This window comes from Pinus tabuliformis, chromosome 2_1, assembly GCF_031772625.1.
Source record: "Pinus tabuliformis cultivar Carrire ecotype Pingquan chromosome 2_1, CPIR1, whole genome shotgun sequence".
Taxonomy (NCBI): domain Eukaryota; kingdom Viridiplantae; phylum Streptophyta; class Pinopsida; order Pinales; family Pinaceae; genus Pinus; species Pinus tabuliformis.
The window spans coordinates 634157581-634175283 of record NC_142299.1 but is presented as its reverse complement, the minus strand read 5'-3'; the positions used below and the strand labels follow the sequence as shown (position 1 = coordinate 634175283).

Genomic DNA, 17703 nt, shown 5'->3' with positions numbered 1-17703 from the left:
GCTTCAGAATGGGCACTACTTGGGAAACCCTGATTTTGGTAACGTAGTCTCGTTTTCCCGTTTCATATTTTTCACTCTGTTCTACATGCCCTATCTCACCATCTTCCCTCTATGGGTCCACATGACCACTAGGTCCACATGACTCGATAGCCCAAAGATTAGGCATTGGTCCAAGAAGAATCGATGATCAACCTTCCCTTTCCTATATTTTCTTCTCCTAAGATTTTTGGCCCCTCTTCTTTAGATGGCTAGTTAGGGCATCCTGTGAATTGCATTAGAGGAAGAATTTTGGAAATCCGCTTGGATATGACTCTTCCTTAGTGTTTTCTCTAGAGGATATCAAAATTTGGTTGAGTTCCCACGATCGATTCTTCATAAATCTTGATGCCCTAGGTGTGCCCTAGAAGGGTAACCTAGCTAGAATCTATTGGATTGGTGGCTTTCTTGAGGGTCATATGAACTTAGTATTCAATGGAATAAACCATAAGAGACCCTTTCCTCTATTTTGCCTTGACCTAGTGAATACTTTGGAGGAATTTCCTCCCACGTATATCCTAAAACTCTAGGTCTAGCGTGGGCCCTAAAATAGGTCTCCCAAGGATAGCGAAAGCCTATTTAAGGTGTCTAACCATCTTACAAATTTACTTGAGAGGTCCTATATCATCTTGGAAGTCTTGATCTTAGGTATACTCATCATCATTGAAAATCTCAAGCCCTAAGTCTAGACTTTCCTCCTAGGTCTTTCTCTGAGAGCCTTTAGCTTCATTGAAACATTGAGCGCTTATTGAGTCTCTCCTTGAATGAGCCTTAAGAATCACTTCATATCTTGTCATTGACCCTATCATCCCAAGTGATTTCCTTCATACTGCGACTCCGACCATCAATGAAAGTCCGTAAAGAGAAGGGGAAATTGAATCAAGTGATAGTGGGTCTTTGTCCCATTGTTATCACTTGGTCTAGTAGTTGTCCCATAGGTTCCCCTCCTAGGGCCTTGCTAGATTGTGTGGTAACAGGGAGTACGGGGAAAACCCTAGGTTTTCACTTGCTAACCCTTACTATCACTTTATGAGGGGATAAATTTACCACAAAAAAGCTCTCTAGGAAGTTCACTAATGAGTCTAAGGACACAAATTAAATCATGCAAAATTTACCAAGCATTTCATATAAATATAAGCATTTAGACATGGAACATAGAAACCCTAGCAATATTCATTACATGCAATAACCATGAATGATATTCAACAAAAAGTACTCACAAGATATTCAAGAACAAGTCTTCTTTATCCCAAAATGACGTCTCCACAACAAGCACTAGTCTCCAATAGCCAAAAATCCACAAAAGATCACATCTCCACAAAGTAGTGAAGTACAAATAGCTAGGCCAAGTTCTGTAAGAGAGGCCGAGTTTCCACAAGTGATGATGAACAAAATGAAAAACGTGATCCTCTATTTAATATTTATATGAGGTCTACCCCTTCTAATTTCTAACTCAAATCCTTTGCACTAATTCGATTTTTGAGTGGACAAAAAGTAAAATTAGGTTACAAGCCAACCCACTAGCTTTACAACATAATATGCCAAGATAAACCCACAAGTGTGAGTCGTAGATCTAAAAAGGTGATGACGTCATGACCTTCTAGGGCTCCAAAAGCTCCATCAAGGCAAAGTCAAGGTTAAATATGCCTCCAAGCATCATGATCATCCTCCATTTGAGGAAAATCCCCAGATTATGCATCAAAGCAGTTCCAACGGTCAAAAATCCAAGTGTGGGTGCCACACATCATCTCCATGGATGTCAAGTCAGCAATGTGGTGCTTCCTCTCTCCAGCGTTAGGGCTCCATTAGGAACAACAAGCCTTACTCAATCATCAGAAGGATGACCATCCTTATTTGGGCCCGAGATCATGGCATACCCATCAAGTAGTGTTAAGGCCATCCTAGGAGCATGCTAGGTCTACTAGTATATCATCAGGAATCCTCCATGCTAAGCAAGAGAAGCCCAGTGTTCTAGCTCTTATGAGTGCTTAGGGATGTATTTCAACTGCTCAAGTCATCAAAAGGCCCAATACTGCCAAAAGTGGGCAATGTTGCATCCATTAAGTCATCATGCTCTCTAGAATGTAATGCATGGCCTAGGCATCATGTGGAGTAGGGTGTGTTGAAGAATGTAACTAGTGTCGGTCTTCATAATTGTATTTGTCAAAAGAAACAAAAAGAAATTTTTACTATAAAAGAAAATTTGACTTATTAAAGCATGGGTTTCATGCTTAGGTCAATGGTCAATGGGTCAAAGCACCCATTGTGTGCTCTATGAATTTTGTATTGAGTCAAAGTCAAAATAATTATGTAAAAGAACCTTCTTGAGCTTCTTACGTCAAAGAAATAAAATATGTCTTTGAGTCAAAGTGTATGACAAGCCTCCATCCTTCAAGTCGGCTTTGCCTACCATTCATGTCAGCGTCCAAGTATAGTGATAAACCACTATATATACCTTAGCATTCGACCTAATTTGGAAGACTGCAAACAAGTGATTCGACCTACAATTTCTCAGTGAAGTAGAGGATGTCAAGTAAGTTTAAAAGACGGAGAAGGGCCAAAGTATAGTATTTTTGCAGGGTCGAAGTGTAATATTATTGCAGGGCCAAAGTGTAAAATAATTGCAAGGCTAAAGTATAACATCGTTGCAGGACCAAAGTATAGTATTGTTCCAGAACCGAAGTATAATATTATTGCAGGGCCGAAGTATAGCATTGTGTTACAGAACCGAAATCCAGTACTGTTGCAGGACCAATATATATTATGAGTGCAGAACTGAACTATGGATACAAGGAGGTACAGGATGACTAAAAGGACGGAGACCCTAGAAGAACAATTGATTTATGAATTATCTACTTGGTTGACTTGATGGATGGAGGGTAGTCATGGTCTAAGTCAAAGGGTCTTGGATTGTTACAACTTGATATGATTTTATTGAAGAAAAGGTTTGACTGGGTTTTCCCCTCAAGGAGGGGTTTTTCCCTGATTGAGTGCCTATCTCTAGTGTCTTTGTGATCTTCTTGTTTGGCATTTGTCTTGATGATGAAAGGAACATAATATCAATAATGAAGAACAAATATAATAATCACAAGAACTTGTCAAAGTATAAGAGAAATCAAGCTAAAGAACCTAGTCTATATGTTGCCCTAGATTTCTCAACATGCTATCAGAGCTAAGGACAGAAGTATGATGGCAGGTTGCAACCTAAAGATCACAAATATGAGAAGAAAAATGGATTATTTGCAAACTTTCTAGAAGTATCAAGCCTTGTAAGAGGTGAGCAACCTTGTAAAACATTACCTTTGTAGTTAGGCCGCAAACCTAAATCTATGAGGAAGCCAATAAACATTAAATTAGAGATCTAAAAAGATAGACAAGGTCGAATTTCTTATTAAGGGAATGAAGATTTGAATACTATTTGAAGGTTCTAAATTCACCACGGAAATCCAAATTCTCTGTCACCTCTGAGATAAGTAAGATACAGTGATACTATAGATGATGAAAAACTACAATAAGAAGCATCAAAGAAAGATCCATAGATAGTAGAAGGTGACACATTAATCTTACAGGGGTCCGAATAAATCTGAAGTAAAGGCAGAATTCCATCTAAAGTTGCAGTCCTGTGATCAAAATAGTATTGGAGACTAGTAGTTCAATAACAACAAAAAGCCTAAGTTCAAAGGGACGAGTCTATAATCTATAGTCAGCAATCATTAGAAAACCTTATTGCTAGTTATTATCAACATAAGGATATGAGAGTTACAGTATCATCTAGATTGCAGTGTTAATACAAATTCGAGGAAGAAAATCATGTCCATCACATTGAGGAAAACTCACTATAAAAGAAATATGCTAGAAGGTTGTGATCTGAAATATAATCATCAGAAGTTTGAGTTGGTTTGACGTTACTCTTGAGAAGATCATATCCAAATCAAGATTGAAGTAAATACTTCAAGGACGAAATTAAAAGAAGCTACAGTTAGGAGATCTTGATACCTTTAAAGACAGCCCTTGCCCTCGGCATCTGTAGAGTATTCCTGACATCTTGAAGAAACTATTACAACAAATTCATTGTGATCATAAAGGACCGAGGTAAGCAATCCTTGATGTAAGTATAACTATCGTACTATGTTAGGATTTCGAAATATCTTTTAGGATTTGTAAAATTGAAAATCGTTGAAATCCTAACACTATGTTGTTCTCTCATAGAAACCCAAGCTTTCGGTCTCTAGGGTTTGTAGGTAGTCTAACAAGAAAAAATGAAAACCCTAGCAAATATAGAATTGAATGAAAAAAACCCTAGAATTGATATCTTAAAAATGACTTAAGGTTTGGAGTTATCATACTATTATACTTGTATGTTTTTGGTACTTGTCAAGTAATTGTTGCAGGTACATATCGGAATATTGATCTTATGCAAAGAAGAAGTCATTCAAGAAGAAAATTTCAACAAAAAGATAAGTATAATCTTTATTGTCCTTTTCTCTTGTAGTTTCCTTGAAAGGACTAGGCTTGGAGGTATAAAGTTTACGACCAGATTCAAAGGAAGTCCTTCAAGTTTTGTAAAGAAAAATCTGAACGTACGTATAAAATTTTGTAGGTGATCTTCTCCATATTTCAAGGTACAGTCATTTTGAAATTTGCTTTATATTACTAACTCTCTTATGCCTAGGGTCTTGAATCATAAAGATTCTTATTAGGGTGATTAATCATTAGATTGAATCTACCCTTCTCATACTATCTCTTGTTTGATCATTTTTGAATCCCTATCCTTTAGGGTTCACTATGAATCCCTAGCCCCCTGATGCTTATAGTATGTTGACAATGAAACCCTTAGTCTACTTAGGTTTTTTGGATAAAGTCTAGAAATAAAATTCTACTCTTGATGTTTATGGTTTGTTAATATTATGAAACCCTAGCCTCTTAGGGTTTGCCAATGATATCTAAGTTAAATAATAAAACCCTAAATTTTAGGCTTTGGTAAATTAGGGTTTATGAACAAAACCCTTGTAATAGTTAAAGTAAAATCCTAGGAATGAAACCCTAGGTGTATAAGCTTCTGCATAATTGAAAGCCTAGTTTCATCAAAATTGTTGGGGTTTGATGTTTGTATCTAGGGTTTACAATGAAACACTAGTAGAGATTGATATGGATTGCTAACTTGATTTAGTTGCTGATATCTAAAGATTTAAGTCTCGATGATGGAATCTAGGGTTTACAACAAAAATCCCAGCAAGTTGTTGAAGTCCAAAATATAAAAGATGTAACCATTGTTGATTATGAACCTAACCAGGTTTAGGTATTTGATGTCTAAAACTCGAATGTTTTGATGCTTCCATTGTAATGACATGAGTTTGATATAGTTGACTTCATGATTCTATATATTTGTATTTGGTTGTACTTGCTATTAAAGTTTTGCAAGTACATAATCTTCAAGATGTTGAAGATGTTCATAATAATGATAAGCATGATGAAGAAAGCTACAAGAATGATGATGATCAAGATGACCTCGAAGCCATGAGAAAGAAATAAAGCCTTGAAAGATTGAAGTCTCTCCAAAAGAAGGAAGTTGTTGAGTTGAGAGGAGCTTGGATAGAAAGGTATATCTCCCTAGTTAAGAGGGAGGGCATATTATGACAACCATAGTGAAAGAATGAAACCAAAGAATGAATGAAAGTACTACAAATAGATTTACAAACAAAAGATTTGAGAAGCACTGACGCTGTATTTGGTGCTACCGAAGAACTGAAAGAAGAAGAAAGCTTCTGACACGTTGTATTTGGATAACTTGATGATATAAGTAGCATCAGAATGATTTAGGACCTCGAAGGTTTGTGTTTACTTGTATATATCCTTGAGGGTTTAATACTTATTGGGGTTGTGATTGTGCAAGATCTCTCCGTAAAAGGTTAAACATTTGAAGCATGCTTAGAGTGGTGGATATATATTTGATTTAGTTGATTGGGAGAGATAAAGCATCTTGTCGAGACAAGATCCTTGGGAGGACGTTTGGTCGGCCTATGTGTTGATGTCTAGATCTCAAAGTAGAGAGGGTGGAATTGGTCTTCGAGCTCCAACCTTGGATATGCAACTAGATCCCTGGGTTGGTGTTAGAGCTTCAAACCCCGATGATACCTAGATATAAGTAGCATCAGAATGATTTAGGACCTCGAAGGTTTGTGTTTACTTGTATATATACTTGAGGGTTTAATACTTATTGGGGTTGTGATTGTGCAAGATCTCTCCGTAGAAGGTTAAACGTTTGAAGCATGCTTAGAGTGGTGGATATATATCTGATTTAGTTGATTGGGAGAGATAAAGCATCTTGTCGAGACAAGATCCTTGGGAGGACGTTTGGTCGGCCTATGTGTTGATGTCTAGATCTCAAAGTAGAGAGGGTGGCATTGGTCTTCGAGCTCCAACGTTGGATATGCACCTAGATCCCTGGGTTGGTGTTAGAGCTTCAAACCCCGATGATACCTAGAGTGGTAGTCCCACTTGATTAGAGTACCCTGGTCAGGTATCTAATCTATAGCACTGTGCATGTTATGACTCTTCGTAGAATCATATCATTTTGAGTTCATCCATGTACCTATGTATATATGTAAATATGAATACCTCGCTAGATAAGAGGGAGTGTTGAAGAATGTAACTAGTGTCGGTCTTCATAACTGTATATGTCAAAAGAAAGAAAAATATTTTTTTATTATAAAAGAAAATTTGACTTATTAAAGCATGGGTTTCATGCTTGCGTCAATAGGTCAAAGCACTCATTGTGTTCACACTGATTTTTGTATTGAGTAAAAGTCAAAATAATTATGTAAAAGAACCTTCTTGAGCTTCTTATGTCACATAAGTAAAATATGTCTTTGAGTCAAAGTGTATGACAAGCCTCCATCCTTCAAGTCGGCTCCACCTTCTACAAAACCAGCTCCATCTTCTAAAGTCGGCTTTGCCTACAATTCAAGTCAATCTCCAAGTAGAGTGACAAACCACTATATATACCCTAACATTCGACCTAATTTGAAAGAGTGCAGACAAGTGATTTGAACTGCAATTTCTCATTGAAGTAAAGGATGCAAAGTAAGTTTAAAAGAAGAAGAAGGGTTGAAGTCTAGTATTATTGCAAGGCCGAAGTGTAATATTATTGTAGGGCCAAAGTGTAATATAATTACAAGGTTGAATTGTAGCATCGTTGCAGGACCAAAGTATAGTATTGTTACCGAACTGAAGTTCAGTATTATTGCAAGGTCGAAATATAGCATTGTGTTACAAAACCGAAATCCAATATTGTTGCAGGACCAATATATATTATGAGTGCAGAACCGAAGTATGGATACAGGAAGATACAAGATGACTGAAAGGAAGGAGACCCAAGAAGAAAGTTGATTTATGAATTATCTGCTTCGCTGACTTGATGGATGGAGGGTGGTCATGGTCTAAGTCAAAAGGTCTTGGTCTGTTAGAATTTGATATGATTTTATTGAAGAAAGGTTTGACTAGGTTTTCCTCTCAAGGAGGGGTTTTGCCCTTGCTGAGTGCCTATTTCTGGTGTCTTTGTGATCTTCCTGTTTGGCATTTATCTTGATGATGAAAGGAACATAATATCAATAATGAAGAACAAATATAGTAATCACAAGAACTTGTCAAAGTATAAGAGAAATCAAGCTAAAGAACCTAGTCTATATGCTGTCCTAAATTTCTCAAGAGGGCGTCCTCAAGGCCTCTGCTGCTCTGGACCACCTGCAAAAGCCAATTCAAACTCAAGTGAAAGCAACCATTCATTAAAGACTTAGATCATAAATGCATCTAAGTGGACCATACTTAAGTCTTAAGGACATATCTATACTTCAAACTGGGACCACCTTTAAATATCTAACTAGACCAAGTCTAATAAAAGTGTTCCCTACCTTTGTAGGGATGGCTAAGTAGTCAACCCTATTAAGTGCTTCCAACCCCCAAGGGGAGGTGGCGTTTCCAAGGTTAACCCATCGATCAATAAGTGTTGGTGTAAGTGGTAATGGAGGGAAAGACTTCATGGCCAAGTGTCACAGATAGGGGACCAGCTAGTGGGAGTCCACACCTTGAGTGTATAGATGTAATGGAGGGAGCAAATGTGGATGCATGAGTTACCCTACTCGACCTGAAATAATAACAACAACAACAACAAAACCCTTCAGTGCACCTTTTCCTTCTTTTTTACAATACTTTGTATTTTGATGCATAGTTCAAGGATCAAAGCTTGCTCTTTATGATATAGCATTTAATTTACCCCTTAGGATGAGGTGGTTTATTGCTCATCAAGGTTGGGACATGCAAGGGTTCCTTTTAATGAGATGGAGCATCAAGTGCTCAAGAACCGAATGATGGCCAATGAGGAGGGTAGAGATCATGTTAGGCTTTTTCCCCATGAGCTATCTTATGTCTCAGCCATCTTTTGCATTTTGACTTTTCTTTTTCTTTCATTGTGGCCATGTTATGCTTTTCCATTCTTTTAGTTGCATCAACCCCTAGGGCAATGTTTTTTGACACTACTCAAGGATGTGGATAAGAGAGTGTCAAATCCCCATAAACTAATGATAGTTAAACCCAAATAATGGAGATGGTCTCAAGGGCTAATAATGTGATATGGAAAGTGTTAAGTATGGTAAAGGGAGAATGAACACACTATTTCAATCCAGGTCTTCCAAGTAGGGACCTCCTACAACCCTACGGGCTTAGGGGAGGTCCCACTGGACTATGGCTAAATATTAACCTCCCTGGTAAAGTGAGAGAACAAATTTACAGTCAAGATCGGTCAATCATCCAAATCACCCCTTTATCCATATTAAATGCCCAGAACATTAAGTAAAAGCATCCGATCGCAAAATGATTAAGGTACCTGTTTAGTGGTAGCCCACCTTCATTTAAGAGGAGCATCAAATGGTGGGAGGTGTTATAACTGGTGCAAATGGTGGAGCTGGCATATCATCATCATCAAGCAAATGTGTAGGGCTATTAGCTAGTTGGTTGTCCAAAATAGCAAAAAAAAAATTATCCAAGGGGGTTTACCCATTTTGTTGGGTATCGCTGGGTAACAAAGGCCAAAACCAAGCCATAAATAGCCCATGCATTAGGCACACCCTTGATCCTTGTGCATGAATTACCACCTTCACCAAGTAAAACAATAAAATATTGATTTCATAAAGTGCACCTTTGGGGAGTGTACAAATTAGTTAGATCTGTTATTATTAACCTCAAAGCAAGAGCCAAAACCATGCATTGAATTGCAAAACCATGTCTTGTTTTCTCCAAAACCATGAGCATAGAAGGAAATGCACCCTAGGAAGGCATACCATCCTATTCAAGCCATAAAATATTATTATAATGCATGCTTGCCTCAACATGTGCACCAAGAGAGACTCTGCTCCAAGGAAAATCACAGTTTATGTCAAGATAATGCTTATCCATGTGTGAAATCATGCAAGAGAATTCGGGTGCTACCTTAATAAGTATTCAAATGATCAAATCACCATAAAAAATATGTGCAATAATGATAGCACTCCATCAACGGATGTCAGTCACATCACAACAAAGTGGTACATGTGTGCAATAATGATCGCACTCCATCAACGGATGTCAGTCACATCATAAAAAAGTGGTACATGTGTGCAATAATGATAGCACTCCATCAACAGATGTCAGTCACATCATAACAAAGTGGTTCATGTGTGCGATTCCCACATATCTCCTACAGTGTTCTAACAAGGAGACTTCAAACTAATCACATAAAGAAAAAATCATTGAGATATCTAGAAAATGTGAACAAGGATCAAGTATGTTAGGCACCCTCAATAAGAATGATGTCCCTGAGTGCTAACCATAGGAAATTTGGCATCCAAAGTGCTAGGGCACACCCTGAATAAGAATGATGTCCCAGAGTGCTAACCATAGGAAATTTGGCATCCAAAGTGCTAGGTCACTCCATCTTATAGAAGATTAATCAAATCAAATCATGGTGAAGCACCCTTAAATTAACCATCATACCAAGGAGCAAATTATTAGAACTTGAAAAATGAAACTTAGGGAGACCTTAGTTTGATGGGTTCCCACGTCATGAAATGCACTCTATTAAACAACCCAAACATGCCAACATGACCAAAGAATGAGGGTACACCACTAACACACTAGAGCATAACATCTCACATGTTCTAGCAACCATCACAACACCATCCACCCCAAGATAGCATCATCCATAAGCCAAAACACAAATGCCTATCCATCAACATCTAGCAACGTGATCCTACAAGATACATCCTTGCGAAAAAAATCACAAGAAACTATGATCAAAATCACAAGTGCTATGGCTCCAACTTGGGAAAATGTGCTCTCAAGCAAAGTGTATGAGAACCTTACAATCTCTTGTTGTACTTGTGCAGAAAACCTTAAAAAGTAAGAAGACCATGTGGTGAGATGGATAATATCAACATCCCTAAACAACACATACAATCAGGTATTAAATTTGATGGGTATTTACCTGTATTTTCCTATTTAACCATCAAATAATGACCATTTTAAAATCTGCACATCATCGATGATGGTTACCTAAATTTTCAAAGCACCAATTTGATGGGTGACTTAAAAAATTACCCGTATCCATATTACATATACATATATAAAATAAATTTCAAATAAAATTATAGAAAACAAAATAAGTTAGTGATTTTGTTGGCTAAGACTCCAAGATAAGTATCACACTATGCAACACACACAATACTAAGACTTTAAGATGAGACTTCAAGATAAGCATAGACTCATCCATAGTGGATCTTTGGACTTATTAGAAAAAACTCATCTTTGTCTTCAATCACACCATGTGATCCTACATTGTACACACTTAAACATAAAGCATAAACAATGAAACCTAAAGCTTCAAGGTTGAGACTCACATGACATGTCCACGCCCATGGGCCATTGGTATTCTATATAAAACACTAACTGACTTTTTATTGGAAATACTAAGACGAGGGTGAATCAGTGTTTCTTTCAATTGTTATATTATGCTAGTTGATATTTTTCACAATAAAGCACAAGATATACTAGAAGTTGAACACAAGAAATAAAACAAAAATAGCTTATATAAATATAGTTCAAATGATAAGGACACCAATCCTCAAATTTTGGCTCCAACCATTACGAATACTTCAATTCTTACAAGGCTCCAACCTTGAATGAGGACACCAATTCTCCTAGACAAATCCAGGCACCAACATAGTGTATATGAGCACATCAATCCTCCTAGGCTCCAACCTTTATAAATACATCAAAACTTAACCAAAATACTTCCACAATACTTCCTTCAAGATGTCTCCAAAGCTGCTCCAAGGATAGCTTTCAAAGATGACTTCAAGATTGCTTAAAAGACTCTTCAAAACTCTTCAAGGGCTGGTCCAAAGTCTGCTCCAAAAGGCTTCAAGATTGCTCCAACAAGTTGGTCCAAAGTCTGCTCCAAAAAGCTTCAAGACTACTCCAAAAGGACTGGTCCAAAGTCTTCTCCATAAGCTTCAAGATACCTCCAAAGGGCTGCTACAAGAGTACCTCCAAAACTTATCAAAAGTGTATAGATGTAATACTTCCTTCAAGATGTCTCCAAAGCTGCTCCAAGGATAGCTTTCAAAGATGACTTCAAGATTGCTTAAAAGACTCTTCAAAACTCTTCAAGGGCTGGTCCAAAGTCTGCTCCAAAAGGCTTCAAGATTGCTCCAACAAGTTGGTCCAAAGTCTGCTCCAAAAGGCTTCAAGACTGCTCCAAAAGGACTGGTCCAAAGTCTTCTCCAATAGGCTTCAAGATACCTCCAAAGGGCTGCTACAAGAGTACCTCCAAAACTTATCAAATATCAAAAGTTACAAGGCCAAGTCTGTCTACAAGAGAGCCCGAATTGCAAGGTCGAGACTGTCCATAGGAGGCTGAATTGCAGACCCGAATTTGTCCACAAGAGGGGTCGAATTTCAAGCCTGAGTCTTTCCACAGGAGGCCAAATTGCAGGCCCGAGTCTGTCCACAAGAGGCTGAATTGCAAGCCCGAATTTGTCCACAGGAGGGGTCGAATTTTAGGCTTGAGTCTGTCTACAGAAGGCCGAGTTTTTGTGCCTTGAAGAGGCTGAATCCAATGCTGCAAGGTGTCCGAAACCAAAGCTATAAAGATGCCAAGTCCATGCTTCAAAAGGCAGCTGAGTTTAGGGCTACAAAGAAGACAAAAAACAGTGTTATAAGGTGGCTGAGATCTGCTCACAAGTTCTGCTCCAAAATCTGTACAAAAGATCATAAATAACTTTTACCCAAGAACAGAAACCAAAACCAAGATCATGCTCCTTCAATTCGCCTCGAGGTTCATGAGATATGAATCTATTAATCTTCTTCCTCAGACCCGAACTTGTCTGCTACTTCCTTGACCGAATTTATGGCCAAATGAGGGAGACGAGTCTCTTATTTATACTGATCAACGCACTCCTATTAGGGCCAATTTGTCCTAGACAGGGTCGACTTGGACAGGGGTCAACCAAGTACATTTTATCTTAAAAAATAATTTCTCCTCAATGGAGAGGAGTTAGGGGACATGCAATAGCTCGTCGGAAAGGGCTTAGAGAGATCTTTAGGCCTATTCTACTCTTCTCTTCAGCTAGTCATCCTTTGACATCAATAACAATTATTTTCTCAACACTTTTCTTGTTTATGTAGGTGAAATAGTTGTTTTTCGTTTGATTTTGAGAGTTTCATGTAGTTTCTTTAGTGTTGGCACATTGTCTCAGTTTTTATAAAATGGGTCAATTTATTATTTTGATTAGAAAACAAATATATTTTGTGGTTGGATATGGAAATCTCAAATGTGTGGCTACCAAGGCTATGATGCTTTCAATATGTTCACACTTGAATCTAAACACAATTGGGTTTGTGTATTTTAGTTGTTAGCCAGTTCTATTCTTCTTCGTTGTCAAAAGATTATGAATTTCTTCAAAATCCATGCCTACATATTATTATTACTTGAAATGTTAGAATCCTATCAAATTCTTATTTAAAAGTGGCTTCAATCTTGTATTATTATTTATAAGGTCCTCCTTAATTCCAACTCATCAAACCAAAATCTCAGATCGATTATTCCTCTTCAAAATACATTATAGTTAATGGGCTTCACCAAGCTACTTCAAAACTTTTCAAGAATGGTTTAGAATAATTTGTAAAACTTTTGAAATTAAGTAAATAGTGACCATACATAATCACACCAAATCATTGATTAGTTTAGCATTAGGAATGAACATGGTTGAATATGTTTGATCATTTTAAAGTAAAATAAAACACATACATTTACGATATTACTTAGTTGAGGCGTATCTTATGGTCAAACCAGAATTAAATAATTTACTAACCCAACATAAAATTTATATTAACAATTTCATTTTTTTTATCTTTTTTAACATTCACAACACAAAATTAACAAAAAGTTAAAACAGATAATACATGATATTTAAATGATGGGTAAAAATAAAAATCAAACGTCATGTGAAGGACAATTTTAAAAGGAAACCAGTCATTAAAAAATTACTTGACGGGTAGTAGTGCCCGTCAAATTTATACCCTGCATGCAATGTTCATATGGCTTATTACATCCAATCACTCAATATAGGATTCCGATTTACAATAGAAAGGCATAAGCCAAGAATGCCAATAATAACGAGTAACCAATGCTCACATGTTGAGCTTAGTCTTCTTAACTAGTGCTCTCAAAAGCTTATTCATCCTACCTTACTCTAATATATAGGAAGAAACAACATGCTAAGTGAAATCATACAACAAATGCAACCATCTAAGTAATTCACCAATCCCATAACACCTTCCATTATGTTTGATCGCCAAACAAAACAAGGACACCTGAAACATGTAATAATCGAATGCTAGAATCTTCATAAATTCTTCGATGAGATCTGAAAATAAATCATGAAGATAGCCAAGAACATCAAACTCATGCCATGGAAGGGATGCACTACTACAAGCCCCTTCTATCCATTGTTGGGCATGGTTGATGCAATCTTCTCAAGGATACGACAACCCATTAAAAATAAGAAAATCATATTCATTGTCCTCTGGGAACAAAAACTTTAGGCTCGTCCATTGAAAATGTACCCTCTAATAAGCATGAAGGCAAAGTATGAAACATATTTTCAAATCTCGAAAAGGAATCTTTTGTTTACATTCTATAGCTTCCTTGTTATTTCGTAAAGATGAAAATTTTCTGCAACATCAAACTGTATGCCTTGTTTTTCCATACCATTTCTAGCAAATAAAAGGTCATTTCCAACTAAAAATTCACATAAAAAAACACTGAAGTCTCAAGATGTTAGGGACTAGAAATTTTCGCACTTTTATGTTCCTTATTCTGAATTTTCTGAATAATGCATATGAAAATAAGGACAGAAATTATTTACAAAATGTTCTGAACTTTGTTTGTATTAAAGGTAATGTTACCCCTCATCTCAACAGTGGTACACATATTTTTTCACAGTGCATTTAACACCATTGTAAGCCCAAGGTCACAAGTCAAAAGCCTTGTAACAACCATGTAAATCATTAAATTATGTATCCTAGGCCTTGCGATGGCCAGCCATGGCCTATCCTTTAGGGTTAATCCCTTGGTCTCTATTACCACAAAGCACTAGAGCGGGAATGGCCCACAATGGAGCAATGGGGCAATGGCCCACTATCACCACAGCCAAGGTCCCCAACTCTTTACAGACTTTCACCGATGGGAGGAGGCCTGGTATGATTATAATCACCTACAATAGATATTCTAGGGTTGGAGGTATAAGGTGATGATTTAGGACCACTCAAGGAAGACTCAAAGTTATGATATGTAGCTTAAAAAGGCACTTTGCTCCCTCTAAGAGACCCAAGAAAAAGAGGCACGAGATCTAGGGTTTTGTGATTTCTCGTGGATAGAGGTACTCCCAAATCAAGGCAACGAGAAGAAAGGGCTTCTTATGATGTACTTCACCACATACTAAGTGCATAAAACCCTCAAAGAAGTCCCCAAGTTGAGAAAAAGATAGCTAGGGTTTCCCTTTTAGAGCTATACCTAGGACTTAAAATTTTATGGATGAAAACTAAGTGGATGCCCACAAAACTTGGAGGTCTTGTAGCCAAGACACGAGACTTGATGTTTAGGCTCTTTGCTTCCCACAAAACCTCTCCCTACGTAATTCGCTCTAAGCCCTAGTTGGCATTCCTATCTTAAGAGGACCGAGATTTAGAGAGGAGAATTTATGGAGAAAAGTTGGGTTTGACCACCAATGTCTTTGATTAGTTCCTTGTCCTTTGGGCATATGGAGTCATAGGATGTTCATGATGAACTAAATCTTCTTTAGCGAGGCTTAAAAATGATGCCCTGGGTACCAAGTTTAAGCATTTACACACTTCAAGAAATAATGGAGTTTAAGGAGTTCAAAGATTTTCCTCCACTAGGAATATTCATTACATGCCATACATTGAATAACATATGCAATACTTCTACTAGAAAGCCTTTCAAAATTAATTTTCAATAATTAGGCCACAGTTAGCGCATTCTAGAGATAGCCATTCCATACATTAAACAAGTTCAAGAGAAAATTTGCATCAAAAAAAGGCACTTACAAGATGACATGCAATATATCCATCCAATACTCAAGAAGTATCTCTGTTGGGACTCAGAAATGTCATATTTTCATCCACCTTTTTCTTCACTATTCCTTACATTTCATCATCCCATTAACCTTTTATCATATCATTTTCATAAATACATTTGGGTTTCACCTTCTTATTTTCCATTTTATTCATTTTTGTATTACAAGTGAATTTATGATTAAATATTAGAAAATATACATATTTTTATATATATCTCAAGAATATGTGAGTTTTGTGATGTGTAGGAAATATGTGAAAAATTAATTCCAAGAGACTTCTCAAATATCTCCTCCACCATATTAAGGAGATAATTATGCAAGCCTATTCCCAAGGAGAAAATCATGGAGGATTTGGTTAGCATATCTTATCCAAGATATGTGAGAGATTTGTGGAGGATTCAAAGGGATCATATTTTGTAATAATGGGAAAGTAGTTGAAAATGCTTGAGAGATTTGTGGAGGATTCAAAGGGATCATATCTTGTAATAATGGGAAATTAGTTGAGAGTGCTTGAGAGAATATTGGATATGTAATTATGAGATGGTTATCTTCCTCATGTATATAAGAGAGTGCTCTCTCTTCATTTGGATAATAATGAATAATGGAGAATGGAGATTAGCTTTAAGAGATAGTTTTGTAATTAGGAGAAGGGAATTCTTAGCTTTGATTCATATTCTTTTATTGTTATGCTTTCATGATTTGTAATTTGATTCTTGTAATATAATTTGAGATAGTTTTATTGTTGTGAGCTCACATATGTTGTTTGTCATTCAATTCTTCACATGTTGTATTGCTTTCCCCTTATGCAATTTCCTGCTTTCCTAGTTAGTATTTCAATGCCTTCCTAGATTAATTCGATTTCAATAATTTAGATTAAATTAGTTCCACTTCGGTCCTGCATATATAGTGCATGTGCCTCGTAAGCCTACAAACCTCGAATTGACAAATTAAATAGTTGGGCAAGTACTACAACAGAATTAAACGATAATATTTTCACCCAACAATCTCCAAAGAAGAAATGCAAATTAGTTCCATACATCGAAATGCATCCACAAGAGTCTCCAATAGCCAAAGAAACAAGTGCAAAAACAACTCAAGAGATTGAATCCAAGTGTGATGATGATTAGTAGCTCAAATGAGCTCTCATCTATTTATACATGATCTATAAAATCTAATTTAGCCGGGAAGCCCCCTTATTAGTTGTCAAATGGAGGGCAAAACTAATTGTGGCTATAAGCCAACCACATAGCCTATCAAAAATCATAAAGATAAACCCACAAGAGGGTCAAAATGTTAACGTCATCACTACATGGGGCTTCTTGAGGCATATGTTGAAGTCTCCTTGTGCCAAAATGAGTCAAGAGGGCTCCATAAATGACCTACTAGCGGTTGGCCCCCTAGACATGCATGTAAATCATCAAGTGGAGCCTAGTTTTGTGTTTGGGACACAAAATGGGTCTCATGGGTCTCCTGGTGGAAGAATAGCCTTTATCTACTCCAACGTTGAGGGATGGTGCTAGCCCTCCCAAGTCTCGATAGCGAGACAAACCTCATCTAGGCCTCAAATCAAATGTCAAATCCTGTATATACTGCTACGCTAGCTAGGGGCATGTTGGTCTAAGTGCATCATCTCATGAATAATATGGGGCAAAGTGGGGATTATTGTGGTGATGTAGGTGCCCATGGGGTGAAGTAATGATGCTCTGCGAGTATAGGAGTCCCATGGCTCTCAACATTTCACCTGGGGAAGGGTCATATGCTCCTCTACTATACTTAGGCCCCAGTAAAGTTGCCCATCCCATGATGAAACCACCTACCAATAACATATAATGTCCAATGTTGCATCCTCATCATCAGGTACAATAATTCATTAGTACATCTATGTGAACCAAGCTTGTTAGTCAAGGGCACATTAAGACTTCATATGGGGCTTCTCTTCCAAATTTGGGGCTTTAATCTCATAATAGTGTTACCTCCC

General features: G+C 37.2%; 1 protein-coding gene across 15 annotated transcripts in view; it reads right to left on the bottom strand.

Annotated features, from left to right (window-relative positions):
• LOC149202148 (protein MEI2-like 2) overlaps positions 1 to 17703 on the bottom strand; it is a 118458-nt gene that overhangs the window by 54363 nt on the left and 46392 nt on the right. For 2 of the 15 annotated variants that reach the window (XM_089403091.1, XM_089403100.1), the window contains exon 6: positions 11242 to 12257. The exons of the other annotated variants lie outside the window; for them this stretch is intronic. The gene's annotated coding sequence lies outside the window, so the exon portion shown is untranslated. The remainder of the gene's footprint in view (positions 1 to 11241; positions 12258 to 17703) is intronic. 15 annotated transcript variants of the gene reach the window in all.